Below are 17,485 nucleotides of genomic sequence, written 5' to 3'. Positions count from 1 at the left end.
CATTATCCTGCCCATGTAATTGTAACTCCTCTGTACAGTATGTTCACAAATAAAATTAAATTTTTTTTAAAAAAAAGAGCTTAAGAACAGTGCTGAGGCCCTGAGTTCAAACTCCATGACTGACAAAACAAAAACACCCTCAAGCTTAGGGTGCTAGACTAGCCTAGTGGCCACATGGTTTTTAATCATCAGTAATAAGCATTTATTGAACATTTACTATGTGTTAGGGACACATCTCTTTTAATATGACCAGTCTGATTGTAAGTAGAATTAAATTCAGGAGAGACAAACATTAGAGCAGGACATAGATCTCATATATGCTCAGCCTTGATTTTCTAAGGAGCTAAGGAATCAACAGTTATCTCAGAGACTATGGCTCAGGTCTCAGGAATGTGAAAGGCAATGATTCTCAATGCTGGCAGAACATTTCAAAAACCCTGATTCAAGAGATAGAGTCTGTAGGTGGAAAGGCTTGGGGCGTCAGGATTTCTAAAGCTCCCCCTCCTACCCCCATACTCAAGGCTGGGAGCCACAGCTATAATAAATTTTAAATTACTTTCACAAAGGTCATGCTTCCTGAGCTCCCTGATGAGATGGATCACCTGGGCTAATTGCTATCAGATTCCCCAGCCCCAGCCCCAGATTTCTGAGTTAGTAAACCTGGAATGAGGCCCAAACTCTTCAGGTTTACAAGTATCTCACGCGCTGCATATAATCAAGAAGGTTCAAGAGATGGAGACCTAAAGGACGGGTGATAGCAAGAAATCAACAGGGAAATTGAAAATGATACTAAGTGTATATACTATTTACACCATTACTATTTACACCATTTAATCTAGACTCAATTCCTTTAGGGTTTTATTCTAGTCCTAACCTACCACCTGAATTAATGTGAGATGAAACATGAAGAAAAACAAAAGTCCCAATCCTGAGACAATTCAATCCCTACTCGGTGGGCCACAAGGCCCAGGGAGAGAAGAAAAAAATGTTGCATGTGGTTTCTATCCTTCCTCGGTGGGGGTGGGGATAGGGATGGGAGGAAGAAATCCCTTCTTTATTTGAACCAAACCACCAGGACCCAGCATTTAGCAATGATGTAAGTTCTACTCACATCACTGAATAAGCACTTAGGTATCAGCTACTTGAAAGTATGTTCAACCACTTAAAAACAGGATGTGGCTTATTCCCCTATTTTAAATAGGTTTTAGTCTATATTATCTGAACTAGTCTATGGCATTAAAAAAAAAAGGCAGAAAGCTTCAGAGCTCATTCTTTACATTTATTTTCTAGCTCCCTAACCCTGATGCCAAAACTAGGCAAGTCTGGGAGGGAGGAAGGTAAGTAATCTCCTTTGCTTATATCCAAAGACACAATATACAATGCTAGGATGCAGCAATGAACCAAGGTTAGATGTTTACATAAAGCGCTACTTTCAAGGATGACCACTGTCATTGTTATTATGTATCTAACACAGATCCAGACAATGAAAGACAAAACACAGTTCTAAATATTGAAAAAAGTAATTAACATCTTGTTGGGGGTATGGCTCAGCATTATGACTCCAGCCTAGCAAACACTAGGTGCTGGGTTCAAACCCCAGTACCTCCAAAAAGATAAAATAAAACAAGAAAAATAATGCCTTTTGTAGGTGACGGGATGATAGACTTCAAAAGGCAAGAGAAATTCATCTCTTTGCCCTATTTTTGTCTTGACTTTGAAGAATAACTCTAACTCTACATATTAACGTACAATTTATAACAATATTTTAACAATATTTAATTTATAACAATATTTTTCCCTCCAAAAATTCCAGACAATTACTGTGTTTTCCTATGCTTGATTTCTGTATTTGACCTTTCAGGTATTAAATTTATGACCCAGAAAATGCCAAAAAAAAAATACATTTCGGCAGAAGTCTTGTTACTAAGGAAACTCAGATAACACCTGTGTTGAACTGGACCCCCAACACAACACTAGAGACCAAAGCCAAGTGGTTTACAAACTGCTGCTACAAGAGAAACACTCAGGAAACAGAATCAGATGATCAGCTTGTAACCACCATACATTGCACCCCCAGGCAGCACAATTAAATTACGATAGCACACTCTAGATGGGATTTCATTTAAAAAAAAAAAAAAGGCCAGGTGATTATAATGTAAAACAAAGTCTACCACTGGCTGACTTTAGCCAGGTGACTCATCATTTTGGCCAGGCTAGCCAGAAGGAGCTGGTCAGCTTAGCTACCCTGATTCTTCCCAATAGCTAGCTAGCTCATTCCCTTTTTCTTTAATCTGCCTCTTCTAATTCAGAAGAGAGTGTTTTGCTTTATTTTGCTTCTCATATCTGCATTACTAGCATATAGCACACTTACCAATTATATCTGGTTTGGAGATGGGTGGGAACTGTTTTAAAAAGTCAATATATTAAAACAGCTGATATTGAAGTGAGCTGTGCCTCACTCAAGTGACAGAATGCTAGCCTTGAGCAAAAAAGCAAAAGGACAAGGGCCAAGGCCCCAAGTTCCAGTACCAGTACCAAAAACAAACAAATGTCTTCTACTTATCAACTGCAATATATTTTTTAAAGCACCGGTATTACAGCAGTAAGGAAGGATACCTCTCTGGTCACAATCATGATGGAAAAGAACAGGACAATAGCAGATGATCGAGTATAACAAACAATAGAGCATAAGAAGTTCAAGGTTTTTTTTCACCCAAATGCTGAAGAAGGACAAAAGAGCCACTCTTGAGGAACTGATAAAATAAACAAGGGGAGACCCAGCCTAAACAGACTGAGATGTCACTAGGTGATGTCAGATTGCTTGGGGTGGGGATTTTCAGAGTAACAACTACAATTCTCCAAAACAAGACAAACAGGAATGGTGAGCACCCTTGCTGAGAGAACTAAGGCTATGCTGAGAAGCAAGTGATACAAACTCACAGATCACTTTGAGAAGGCGGTGTGCAGAGGAATGGAACCTGAGAGACCCAGCCCTGAAGGGCACCAAAGGCAAATGACACAGTAACTTCAAACAAACACATCAACCACTACATTTAGTTTCATCAGGGAATGAGGACACAGGCCAACTTCTAGCCCAGACAAGGGGGAGACAGACAGGGGGAGGCAGAGGGTCCCAACTTACCAAGCAGAAAAGTCCCTGGGAACCAGCGCTAAGTCCAAAACCTGAAAGACGTTGGCAAATTGCTGGAGGCTCAGTGCAGACAAGCAGAACGATGAAATTTCTGGGGGCAACGAGGTCATCCCATCTCCACAGTGAGAAACAGAGACAAAAGCCCCACATGCAGGCAGTAGAAGGCAAAAAGAGCCATTTTGAAAATGCTGGGCAATGGCAGGATGGACTATACCTTTTATTAAGGTCTGGTTTCTCTCAAGAGAAACTACTTATCCAAAGTCTAACTCACAGCCGTTTTTATCAGAGCCCAATCAAGGAAAATACCCAAATCCTGCCAACTCTAGCATTCCATCCAGAACAGGAGAAACACCCAATTTTAGCTTGATCCAGCCATCCTGTTACACCCATAGGGAACAGAAGGGGGAAAAATAGATGAAAAACATTTGGGAAGGTCACAGAACAAGGGCACAGATTCACTGGATGACTGAAACTCTTACCAGGCACCAGTGGCTCTCACCTGTACGTGATCCAAGCTACTGAAGTTTGAAGTCAGCTAAAGTTCACCAGTCCCTTTTCAGCCCAAGAGCTGGGTATGGTCTGTCATCCATGCTAGGTAGGGGATGAGATGGGGAAGATGGAAGTGTCAGGCGAGCCCAGACCAAATAAAAAAAAAATTAAGCTTTTGAGAGATCCCATGTCAACATAAAAGGCTGAGTGTGGTGGTAGGCTCCTGTCATCCTACAGCAGCAAGTGTAAATAGGAGGGTCGCAGTTCAGGACTGCCAGGAAAAAAATGAGGCTCTGTCTCAAAACTAACCAGAGTAAAAAGAACTGGGACATGATTAATTCTACAGGTCTCTAGATATTCACTCAGTGAGACCAAAAGAAGATATTCTTAGGAAAGGATTAAAAAGGCTCAATAGCTATGTGCATATGATCACATAAAATGATGCTTATCAAAATGAACTTCAAGAAGTGGAAACAAGAGGTTTTTTGTTTGTTTTGCTGTTTCTTTGTCCCTGCTTTTGATTTCTGTATCTTTTATGTTGTTTGTAAGTTTATCTGTTTGGGCGAGGATAAGGGGAGAGCACAGAAGGGTCTAACAAAAAGGAAAACAAATGCAGCAGTGATATCCACCAGACACTATGTTAGGAATGAACGACCCAACTTGGGAGAGGGGTCAGGAGGGAAGAACTGGGAGAAAACGAGGGAAGAGGTGACACTGTTCAAAAAGAAACATATACAGTTCCTAACTTACATAACTGTAACCCCTCTGTACATCACCTTTACAATAACAATTTTTTTAAGGGCTAGAGGTATGGCTCAAGTGGTAGCACATCTGCCTAGCAGGTGCAAAGCCCTGAGCTCAAACACCAGTCCCATAAAAGAAAGACTAAAACTTAATCATTCAACCTAGAAGGCCCTCCTTGCACTAATATCAGCTTCCACGTCACTAAAAACCTGAATAACACAGCTTCTTTAGCCCAGCGCAAGGAACTGAAGCTGCTGGACACAAAACTAGCTTTCAACAATTATGAGGCATACTGTAAGACAAAAAGTACTACATGACTACATCAGAGACTCAGAGACAGCAAAGATGCTGGAATGATTGAATCAGGAAATTACAACTATGACTTGGCGCCAGGTGCAAAAGATTTGCCAGCTGGTTCCTGAGTTAGAATTGTCTCTGGCTTGAATGGCCTAACAGTATTAAGTTTACACCTAAGATAACTACATAGAAAAAAATGACAGCCTTGTGTCTAGGATCAAAATAGCCGAGAAGTGAGCTTCCTGGTCTGTTTACCCACCCTGCTCCTACACATATTCAGCCAAAATCTCCAGAGTGAGTGCTTAGAAATCTAGACCTGGGCCTGGTGCTGGTGGTTCACACCTGTATTCCTAGCTACTCAGGAAGCTGAAATCTGAGGATTGAGGTTCAAAGCCATCCTGGAAAGGAAAGTCTGTGGGATTCTTATCTCTAATTAACCACCAGAAAACTGGAAGTGGAGCTGTGGCTCAAAGTGGTAGAGCTCTAGCCTTGAGCAGAAAAGCACCCGGATTGAGTTCAAACCAATGGCAAAAAAAAAAAAAAATCTAGACTTGGTGAAACACTGGTTCTCTCATAATGAGCAGTCTGGGTGGGGGGGGGGGGAATGGCTCTTTTTTAAAGAAGGCAAAAAAACAAAAACCCTGGAGACATAATTTCTAACTCTTATTTAGGGGGGAGAGGGTTGGTCATAGGGTTTGAACTCAGTGCCTGAGTCTCTGAGCCAGTGCTCTATCACTTTCAGCCACTGTTCCTCTTCCATTTTCCTAGGTTAACTGGAGATAAGAGCCACATGGGCTTTCCTGCTTGGGCTGGTTTTGAACAATGATCCTCAGATCTCAGCCTCCTGAGTAACTAGGACTACAGGTTTGACCCACCAGCACCTGGCTAGCTCCTAACTCTTTATACAGAACTACGAACCTAATTAGAAATTTTTGCCGTTTCCCCTAACAAGTTGTGTTGCAGATGGTTCTTCTCAGGCTCTCTGATTTGGGCAGGCCAGAGGAAGATTCGAGGCACCATAGTATGAATGCTGGGCTTTTCTTCTCAAGTTCTCCTGTTCATAGCCTCTACACAGCACCACAGAAACAGCGCGCTGTATACTGGCCTACCCCAGCATAGGTTCACAGACTGCACAGCCTTACTAGCTTCATCTGCTCACATTCATCCATAGCAGCACCTCCATACTCTATCCCCAGGCTGTCACACTCCATCCTGCAGGGGAGCCTGTTTATTCCCCCATTGGGCAATAATGGCATTTGACCAAAACTATGGCTATGTAAGGCCACATATGCACACCTAGTCTCAAGGTTACATGCAGAGTTACCTATGGTAGCACACCCGTACCTAGTTGTACATGGATATGCTGAACCAGTTATGAATCCCAGTCCTTGGGAAGTTCAAGACCAAAGCCTCAGAAATTTATGATGAGAAAGTCTGACTCCATTTATTCTTCACAAGTACACTAAGCATGCAAACATCTTCAAAATACTGTGCTAGTGAATACTTATTGGCTTATATATCACTGAAGCTTAAAAAAAATACAAGTATCTCTGGGTGTCAGTGAGCCATGTCTGTAATCCTACCTACTTAGGAGGCTGAAGACAGGAAGATCATGACTTGAGGCCACCTCAGGTATACAGACAAGATCCTATCTCAACCAATAACTGTCATCCAGTCTATACAGGAAGCTGAGATTGGAAGGATCAATGTTCCAGGCAGGAGAGGAAAAAAAAAATGTATATCAAACTCTTATCTCAGTGCAAAGGAGTGGGCAAGATAGTCCATGCCAGTCATCCTGCCTATGATGGGAAACATAATACAGGCAGACTTCGATCCAAGCACACACAAGGGACTGGAGACTAGAGTCTTATTGACTTTTCCTGCCTGGGCTGAATTGAACCATGATCCTTAGACCTCAGACTACAAAGTAGCTAGGATTACAGGCAGGAATCACCAGTACCTGGCTTAGATTTTCTTTTTAAATAGAGTGATAAGTCACCAACAGGATAGAGATGGTATCTACAATACTATACCTTCAGTATAGTATGAAATCACAGAAGATTAGAGATGTATCTATAATATCTTCATGTATACTATGAAATCACAGAAGATATGCCTTCAAAATACTTGCTATTTGATTTCATTATGTAGGTAATTCTTAGTAACATCAACTCTACATTAGGAACAAAAAAAGTCCACAATTACATACCTTCTAATTGTTTATATGTAATAATCCTCTTTATCCAATTCATCATCAGAGGTAGAGTGCAGCACCACTCAGAAAATCTATAGACAAATGCCAGGTGTTGGTGGCTCTTGCCTATAAGCTACTCAGGAGGTTGAGATCTGAGGATTGTGGTTCAAAGCCAGCCCAAGCAGGAAAGTCTGTGAGACTCTTATCTCCAACTAACCAACAAAAAACTAAGTGGAGCTGTGGCTCAAACTGGTAGAGTACTAGCCTTGAGCAAAAAAGCCAGGGATGGCTCCCATGCCCTGAGTTGAAGCCCCACAATCAACAACAAAAGAGAAAATCTATAGAGAAGCCACAATCCTCCAACTTTTCTGCAGGATCTTCCTTCCCTGTGCCATAAATACCAACTGAAAGCAAATACTAATACAGAGAACTTCTGTTGAAAAATTGTGAGTCATGGGCTGGGAAGTTGGCTCAGTGGTAGAGCGCTTGCCTTGCATGCCTGAGGCCCTGGATTCGATTCCTCAGCACCATATATGCAGAAAAACCGGAAGTGGCACTGTGGCTCAAGTGGTAGAGCTCTAGCCTTGAGCTGAAGAGCTGAGGGACAGCGCTCAGGCCCAGAGTTCAGGCCCCACAACCGGACCCCCCCCAAAAAAAAAGAAAAGAAAAATTGTGAGTCATTGCAAAGACATTGTGAAAATCAGAATGAAGATACCCTCTTCCCCTTTCCCCATAGAGATGTCCTCATCTTAACCCCTGGCAACTCTGCCTAGGTTTCCTTAGGTGACTTAGGAACTTTATACAGTACATTTAAGCTGAGATGGGCAGATAATCTTGTATTATCCAGTGGGCCCAGCCAACAGAATACAAATGCTTTAAGAAATGGGGGTGCTGCAATAAACATAGTTGTGCTGGTAGCTTTAGTATGGCCTTATTTGTGATCATTTGGGTAAATGCCCAAAAGTAGGATTGCTGGGTCACAGAGGAGCTCTATGTGGAGTCTTTTGAGGAGCCTCCATACTGCTTTCCAAAGTGGTTGAACAAGTTTACACTCCCACCAACTATGCAATAGGGTTCCCTTCTGTCCACATCCCCTCCAGCATCTGTTGTTCTTAGAGCTCTTGATTATAGCCATTCTAACACAACTATGTTTATTGCAGCATTATTTAGCATAGCTAAGATATGGAACCAGCCCAGATGCCCCTCAGTAGATGAATGGATCAAGAAAATGTGACATGTATGTGTACATATATATATACACACATAAACATATATATACATATATATGTATACACACACACACACACACACACACGCACACACAATGCCTCCATCAGAAAGAATGACATTGCCCCATTTGTTAGGAAATGGAAAGACTTGGAAAAACTTACATTAAGTGAAGCCAGGCCCAAAGAAACAAGGTCCCATGGGTCCCCTTATTGGCAATAACTAGTATATGTCTGAGATAAGCAGAAAAGGTCAAAAGCTATGTACATATGACAAGATGATGTTAAGCAAAATGAACTCCAAGATAGGGACACAAGTGGTTTTTTTTTTCTTGCTATTGTTTCTAATGTATTTATAATGAACCATGTGATTTTTTTTTGTTTCTTTGTATGTTCCTCCCCCAAGGTATAACCCCTGTTTTCACTGTATTTGATTCCAGTGCCCTGCATCTTGTATATACACTTCTTTAATTTGGGGAGGGAAGGGAAAAAAATAAAATGATTAGATAGGGTTACAGGTTGACCCATTGTAACAACGAGATGTACAAGACACTATGTTGAAAAACAAGCTTTACAATTTAGGCGAGAGGGGAGGAGGGGGAAGTGTAGTTATAGAGGTGGAAGGGAAGGGATGGTAGGGGAAAACAAAGGAGGAAGCAACAATGTTTGGTAGGAAATGTACTCAAATGTTGCTCATGTAACTGTAACCCCTCTGTACAGTATTTTTACAATAAAAAATGTATTTTTAAAAAAAGAAAGAAATGGGGGTGGAGGGGACCCAGGAGAATGAGAAAAGGAATATGACAGCCAAAATGGAGGTGAGAATCTAAGAGAGATTTTGAAGACAATGTGCTACGGAATTTGAATGTGAAGAAAGGAGCCACTAGCCAAGGACTGCAGGTGGCATCTAGGAGCTAGAAAGGTCATGGAGATGGATTCTCCCCCTAGAGCTTCCAGATGGAACCCAGCCCCACTGGCACCTTGATCTCAACCCAGTGAGACCCATTAGAACTTCTGTAAGAGAACAAGCTTGGCCGTCTTAAGATGTGAGGTTGGTGGTGATTTTTCACAGCAGCCACCAGAAACACTGATGTGCTTAAAGGTGGCCAGGCTAGTAAGCCAATGAAGGAAGTAGAACCAGCCCTCCCTTCACAGATGCTGATGAAGCTGAAGGAAATAGACATTGATTAATGAATGCAAGCTTCCCATACCCTCACGTATCTCTATGAACAGTAGATGTGGGTGTGGTTCAACTTAACCTTACCACTACAAAGAAGTGGCCAAGTTCTTCACCCCTCTCCATTGGTGTGGGGTAGGGGGTGTGTGGGGGGGGAGGGGTGTTCTTTAACCTGTAATGGTGATGGTTAGTGCCGTCGTGGAGTCATTACATTATTATATTGTCCTTCCTTCAGTCCTGGAAAAACCAGGCCCGAGGGTGCATGCCTATAGTTCCAGCTCCCAGGAGGCTGAAGCAAGAGGATAGCTTGAGTACAGGGAACTCAAGACTAGCCAGAGTAACAGAATAAGGCCATCTCAAGAAAAGGGGAGGGAACTAGAGTCATATAGATCAGTGGTATAGCATTTGTGAACATGAGCTCCTGGGTTCTATCCCCAGCACTAAATTTAAATATCTACATATATATCTTATATATATATATATATATATATATATATATATATATATATACCTTATAAGTAGAGATATATAGATATATAGATATCTGAACTATCAGGTAATGTTGAATGTACTGGGAAATTTGGACTTCATGAGAAGAAACAATCTGGGCTCATTAACAACCCTTTGTCACCAACTGCTTTGACCAGTTAATAGGGAGAAGCATAAGCTAATCACTGGGAAACCCAAAGTCTGCATGCCTCTAGGATGGACCACATAGATATGATAGAGTTCAATAAATACGTGATGACCAAAAAGGGGTCTTTAGTGTTTCTTTCTCTTTATCATTTCATTTATGTTTGGAGACTTCAAGGGAGGTAACTCACTAAAAATGATATTACTGGCAGGCTCGATGGCTCACACTTGTCATTCTAGCTACTCAAGAGGCAGAGATCAAAAGGATCAAATTTTGAGGCCATCCCAGTGGAAAAGTTAGTGATAGCTCAGTCTCAATCAACAATCTGGATGTGGTGGCACAAGGTAAAAAGGTTGGCTCCAGGTAAAAACACGGAGTCCTACCTGAAAAATAACTAGAGCACAAAAAGGATGGAAGTGTGACTGGAGTGGTAGAGAGCATGCCTAACAAGCACAAGGCCCTGAAAAACCCCAATAATCAGCAACTTGGGTACAATAATGGCCCATCAAATAATTATGGCCAGTGCCCTGATTATCGGCATCATGCCATAAATCTATGTTTTAGCAGCAAAAAGGGAAAAGAAACAAGAATTGGACCCGAAATTCAAGACACCTCTGTGTGTTTGTGGTGTGGGGAAAAGAAACAAGAATTGGACCCAAAATTCAAGACACCTCGGTGTGTTTGTGGTGTGGTGTGGTGTGCCAGGACTTAGGGTCTGGGCACTGTCCCTTAGCTTTTTTGTCTCAAGGCTGGTGCTTTACTGCTTGAGCTGCACCTCCCTTTCTGGCTTTGTTTGGCGGTAAATTGGGAAGAAGAGTCTTATGGACTTTCCTGCCCTGTCTGACTTCTAATTGTGATCTTCAGATCTCAGCCTTCTGAGTAGCTAGGATTATAGGCATGAGACACTGGCACCTAGCCTGGACTTCATCCATAGCAGAAACTGATGGATTTCAACCTAACCTGGTGGGTCTATGGATTTTTCATGTTACTTGAAGTTGCAGATTATTTTAAAATAATTCATTGAGGCTGGGAAGGTGGCTCAGTGGTAGAGTGCTTGCCTCACATCCATGAAGCCCTGGGTCCAATTCCTCAGCACCGCATAAAGCGGAGAAAGCTGGAAGTGGGGCTGTGGCTCAAGTGGTAGAGCGCTAGCCTTGAGCTGAAGAGCTGAGGGATGGTGCCCAGGCCCAGAGTTCAGGCCCCACGATCAACTAAATATATACATACATACATATATACATAAATAGAAGAGATCATTGTTCACTTCTGTCTCCTCCAGAGAGATATAACCATGATCTAAATATGGAAAATGGGTGTTATTTCAGACTCTTTGTCACACAAAGCTTTTCCACACGAAGTGCTTCATCTGCCTGAGCTGAACATACAGAGCCAGCTCTCATCCCATTGGTTTGTCCAGGAAAGCGAGGAAGACACATGGACACAGCCTGGGTCTTGCCTGGGCCTTCAAGGCCCTGGAAAGACTCTCCCCTGCTGTGCACTCGCTGGCAGGGCAGTGCTGTTTCCTCACCATTTCTAAAGTCCGGTCCTTCACTCAACAGCTGTGTTTGTTTACAATGAATACAAGGCCCATTCGCTTGATCCAGCAGAGTTATTCTTTTGGCATTTCCCCTCCAGACTACACAATATATTAGTCCTTGCAGCCCAGTTATAACTAAACATCGGTGGGAGCCAACAGGGTGGTAGACAGAAGATAACTATGGACAGAAATCCTGTATTGTTTACTTCAAATGCTATAGACAGACTTTTTTTCCCCTTGTAGTAGGGCCAAGGGCCACACCTGCATTCACCATCTGCACCTGATACTTGTTTACAATAGAGAGACAATGTACCCACTTCTCAGACCCAAGGGGACGGTCCAGTAAATAGCTCTGTGCAGGCCATCAAGAGTCCTGCCCAGACATGACAGGGCAAGCTTGGATGTCAGTAATCACAAACCACTCTTCTATAAATGGCCCATTGTTCCCTTTGGAACTAGCTTTTTGAATGAGAATAACCAGCTCCGCTTTTTCTAAAGTAGTGTTTAAAAAGAGAGTATGGTGGCTTATACCTGTAGTAGTAACAGCTCAGGAGGCTGAGATGTAAGAACCATGATTCAAAGTCAGCCAATTCGCCGCTGTAAAGCTGGAAGTACAGCTGTGGGTCAAGTGGTAGAATGGCAGCCTTAAGGAAAAAAAAAAAGCTACAGGACAGTACCCAGACCCCTACCTTCAACACCTAGTACCACATAAAACAAACAAGAAAACCAGAGAGGATAATAGGCTAGGGTAGGTTAGAAAATGAAGGTGTTTCAATGGAGTGTTTCTGTTTTAGAAAAATACTTATACTTTTGTTTTTGGTGTCATTTTCTTCCCACAAGATTGCCTTCTCTACAATGTTTTAAAAATAAAAATCAGGGGCTGGGAAGGTGGCTCAGTGGTAGAGTGCTTGCCTTGCATGCATGAGGACCTGGGTTCAATTCCTCAGCACCACATAAGTAGAAAAAGCCAGAAGTGGCGCTATGACTCAAGTGGTAGAGCACTAGCCTTGAGCTGAAGAGCTGAGGGACAGTGCCCAGACCCAGAATTCAGGCCCCACAACCAACATAAATAAATAAATGCATAAATAAATAAATATCATAAACCGGGCACCACTGGCTCATGCCTATAATTCTGCTTAGGAGGTTGAGATCTAAAGATCTTGGTTCCAAGCCACTGCAGACAGAAAAGTCCATGAGACTCTTAGCTAGAAGTGAAGCTGTGGCTCAAGTGATAGAGCACAAGGCTTGAGTGACAAAGTTAAGGGGCAGCACCCAGGCCCTGAGTGCAAGCCCTAGTACCAGCATAAAATAAATACGAATAGCTGGGAAGGTGGCTCAGTGGTAGAGCGCTTGCCTTGCGTGCTTAAGGCCCTGGGTTCGATTACTCAGCACCCATAAGCAGAAAAACAATCCAGAAGTGGTGCTGTGGCTCAAGTGGTAGAGCACTAGCCTTGAGCTGAAGAGCTGGGGGGGCAGTGCCCAGACTCAAGAGTTCAGGCCCAAGACTGGACCCAAAATAAAAAAAAACCCAAACAAATAAATACAAATAGTAAGAGAATTATTATTCTCTGTTAAAATATAGGGCTTCAGCATGGCTCTAAACAAATAGAAATATGAACAATCCTCTCATTTGCCTTATACTTTCATTTTTGTCCAGTCTCTTTTCTATTACTCCTCCCCTGGGGGGCTGGCTGCAAGCCATGGAGGCTGAAAACATTGGAGAACTTTCCTCTAGTTCTAAGCTCATTTAAGGGATGCAGGCTTTGCACCTCAAAACACAGGCTCCTACAGGCTAACCTATTCACAAAAGGTAGGCAGACTCCTCATGAGTGTCTACAGAAGGAGGGATGTACATAAGTTGAGGGGTCCCATAGAAGAGTGAGCTGAACAGCACTATCATACTGACTGGACAGAAAAGGGTTCCCAGTATGCCGTCATTGTGAAAGCGACTTCAGCTGGCTGCACATCTGGGTCTCCAGGCACTCCACCACAAGCTAGCTATTGAAGTCCAGCCATCATCCCCGTCTTTATTCCCTGAAGTAGAAATGTGAGAATATCCATGTGTCTATATTCCATAGGCTTGGCTATCTCCTATCTCCTATAATGACCAGAAATGTGTTCAGTTTTGGATTTTTCCCAATTTCACAACATTTGCACACATATGAGAGACCCTGTGAAGGGGGACCCACGGCTAACCACAAAGTACACTAACACGTCATGCACTCCCTACATATTTAGATGAAGTTAACATTGAACAAAAATGTTCAGTGCATTCTGTCACATGAGGCCAGGTGAGGAATTTTCTTGTGTTGCCATGTCGATGCTCAAACACTTTTGAAAGAGTTTAGACTTCTGATTAGGGATACTCAACCTGCACCATTACTGGAAAGACTGGCGTCCACATATGGAATTAGATGATTAAGTCAGACTCTGAGCATGGTAACAGGCACAATCATATTTGAAGCTGGAGAAGAAAATGTGTAAGCTATGAAATAAGATTAACTCTTTGTTACTTTCTTTCTTTCTTTTCTTGGTCGGTCATGAGGCTTGAACTCAGGGCCTAAGAACTGCCCCTACGCATTTCTGCTCAAAGCTAGCACTCTACCTACCACTTTGAACCACAGCACCACTTCCAGCTTCCTGGTGGTTAACTGGAGATACCAGTCTCATGGACTTTCTAACCTGGGCTGGTTTCAAACTGCAATCCTCAGATCTCAGCCTCCTGAGTAGCTAGGATTATAGATGTAATGTATTTCTTATCAACACAGGTACATCGTAAATGCCAAGAGAAAAGGCTGACATAGACACAGAAGGCCTTACCAGTAGCAGGTGCCCACATCACTGTGGGAGAGAATTCATTCTTCATGCAAAGTTCAAGGGCTTACCCAGGAAGTCATTGACTGAGCCTGGAAATATCTTTTTTTTTGGGGGGGGAACCCACAAAAAAGACAAAGAAACTTTAACACATGGCTGGCCAATCTCACCATAATCAAAGTAAGACTTCTTCCTTATGACAAATGCCAGCTGAGCAAGTCACAATCCTTGTCCTCAAGGTAGTTACTTGCTGGGGGCAGTGACAAGTTAACAAATGACAACTGGATGATCAGGGAATATAAATGAGGTGCTAAGAAGACAGGAAAGAAAGCCTGGGCCAACTGTGAAGATATCAAGAAGTCTTCATGACAGAACTAGCATTTGAGGTTGTCTTGAAGGGTGGCAAAGAGACAACATACTAAAGCCAGGGCTGAGAAAGCACGACATGCTTACAGACATGCAATACTCTCAGCTTCCCCATTTCAGAGTTTTTGTCACTGTTTTCTTCGCTGACCCATCCCATCTGTCTATCCCTGATGGCGCCACGAAACAAACAACAACCACAGCTGGATTTTTTTTTCTATGCTACTAATTGATCACACTGAGTCGGTGACAGAATATCACTTGTCCTTCTTAATCTTACAAAAAGAGAAATACACTTGGAATTCTATGCTAAAATAATATACTATGCTCTCTCTGTCTACCACCCAATTATATTATGTTGGAACAGTTGAGTGGAAAACTTACTATCATGGCTGGCCAAGTGCTGAAGGGCATAATGTTTTGATTGTCAAACAGGTTGGTTGTACATGATGCAAATAGATGACTTAAGAAGTGATTTCACAAACATTTTGGTAACAGCAATCTGACTCATAAACTCCAACATAGTCTCATAAAACAGCTGTGTGTATAAGGAATCCAAAGATAGTCTTGGAGAAATGTTACAGAGAAAAGCACAAAATAAGAGAAGAAAGTTGGAAACTTGAAAATGGGTATTGTTTCATGCTGTGACTTTAAATATTTTATAGAATGGGAGGACCCAATGGGGCTGCTCCTCTGATCTGGTGGAGTTGTTGATCCAGGATGGAAAAAAAACAAAACTAAGATAGGTACAGACTTATACTTTACAAAACTAACTGACGACTTACTTCCCATTAATTACAGCACTGGGCAAAGAAAATTCACTTGGGAGACCCTACAAAACAGAAACATTTCTTTCATAGAGAACTTGTTGATGCACTCAAGATTTTGACTTCTTTTTTGTTTGCCAGGCCCCCACTTTTACTTGTGATGTTCCTGTGGTCCCAGAGAGTTCAATGCCTTGTCCACAGTTACCCAAGAGCAACATTAAGGTGGGAAATGGTGTTCTTCACTCTACTCTGACCCATTCATCCACATGCCAAGTAAACTATAATTCTGCATTTTCTGTTTCAACTTCACAAGTTTACCATGCCAGCTCAAAAATAAAACAAAAAAATTCTTGCTTCTCAAGTGCAATCATGGTGCTGGGCAGAGTGGCACATACCTATAATCCCAGCTACCTGAGAGGTGGAGAAAGGATCAGGTTCAAGGCTGGCCTGGGGCAAAAGTGTGAGAGTCTATCAAAAGTGAGCTAAAGCAAATAGGCATTGTATGGGGCTCAAGTGGTAGAGCACTTTTTTGGCAAGTATAAGAGATATTGGTCAATCATTAGTACTATGGAAAGGCAAAAAACAAAAAACTAAAAATCAAGAAATCAATAGGCTTTCACATTTTCCTGCTTTTTTAATAATTAAATTTCACTTTACTCTAGCTTTTGAACTCTGATTTGAGCTGGGCCTGCTGGGTGCTCACCTGTGACCTCACGTCCCCCAGAGACTGAGGCCGGAGGACCATCTGGGGCCTGGGAGACTGGGGCCAACCTGGGCAACACATTTATACCCTGGTGAGACAAAGAACAAGAACGAACCAATGCAACAGTGATACTCACAAGACAGTATGTTGGAAATGAACTGTACAACTTGGGAGCAGGGGAATTGGGGGGAAGGGAAAGTGAGAGAAAAATGAGGGAGGAGGTAACAAGTTCGACAACAAATGCACTCACTGCCTTACATATGCAACTGTAACCCCTCTGTACATCATCTTGACAATACGATTCAATTTTTAAAAAAAAAAAGAAACTTGCTGGGCTGGAGACGTAGCTCAATGGTAGTACTTGCCTAAAATGAGGCCCTGGGTGCTACTTCCAACACGACAAACAACAAAGTAAAATAAAGGTGATTTGTTTGGTCTCATAAGTCTCCATTATTGAAAGCTCAAAGCAAGTTCCAGGCAAGAGTTTAGTACAGATGGGTCTCAAAGAACATATGACTTACCCATGAAGAGACTGGGATCTAGAAATGTTAGTGGCTCCAGCAGGTGGTAAAATAAGACTAGACCCGCTGTGTGAGGGATCTGGGCATGCTAGAGGTGACTGGGGATTTTCAAGGAAAATTACTTGAGTACAAACAGGCCATAGCATCATTTGCTTTTCTTTTCTTTTCTTTTCTTTTTGGGGGGGTCTGGTCATGGGGCCTGAACTCTGGGGCTGGGCACTGTCCCTCAGCTCTTCAGCTCAAGGCTAGCGCTCTACCACTTGAGCCACAGCACCACTTCCGGCTTTTTTCTTTTTGCTTATGTGGTACTGAGGAATCGAACCTGGGGCCTCATGCATACAAGGCACCTTCCCAGCTCCTATCATTTGCTTTTCTCCTTCTTCTCCTTCTTCTCCTTCTTCTCCTCCTCCTCCTCCTCCTCCTCCTCCTCCTCTTCATTTTTTACCCCCCACACCCTCACAGATCCCCTCTGTGTGGAGCCACCCAGGGAATCATGGGGTAGAATTCATACTTAGAGGTATTATTTTGTGCTAGAGACACTGATAAGAATGATGGCAGCCAGGCACTGGTGGCTCACACCTTTAATCCTAGCTACTGAGGAGGCTGAGATCTGAGCATCGGGGTTCAAAGGCCAGCCCTGGCAGAAAAGTCCCCATGGCATGCTTGTCTCCAATTAACCACTCAAAAACCAGAAGTAGTGCTGTGGCTCAAAGAACACAAAGAGGCTCAAGGACAGCATCCATGTCCTGAGTTCAAGCCCACAACTGACAACAACAACAACAAAAAGAGTGATGGCATTACTACAGTGTTAAGTACAAGGGAACAGGAGAACAGAGAACACCTCTGGAGTCATTGAATTTCAAGTCCC

At 42.6% G+C, this 17,485-nt stretch overlaps 1 protein-coding gene across 1 annotated transcript in view; it reads right to left on the bottom strand.

Moving 5' to 3' along the window:
* The window catches only part of Bmp6 (bone morphogenetic protein 6), a 171,394-nt gene that overhangs the window by 117,466 nt on the left and 36,443 nt on the right, over positions 1-17,485 (bottom strand). The gene's annotated exons all lie outside the window — the stretch shown is intronic.

The sequence above is a fragment of the Dipodomys ordii genome, unplaced genomic scaffold (assembly GCF_000151885.1).
Source record: "Dipodomys ordii isolate 6190 unplaced genomic scaffold, Dord_2.0 Scaffold32, whole genome shotgun sequence".
In the NCBI taxonomy this organism is placed as follows: domain Eukaryota; kingdom Metazoa; phylum Chordata; class Mammalia; order Rodentia; family Heteromyidae; genus Dipodomys; species Dipodomys ordii.
Note: the sequence above shows the minus strand (reverse complement) of the source record. Positions and strands in the feature narration are given on the sequence as shown.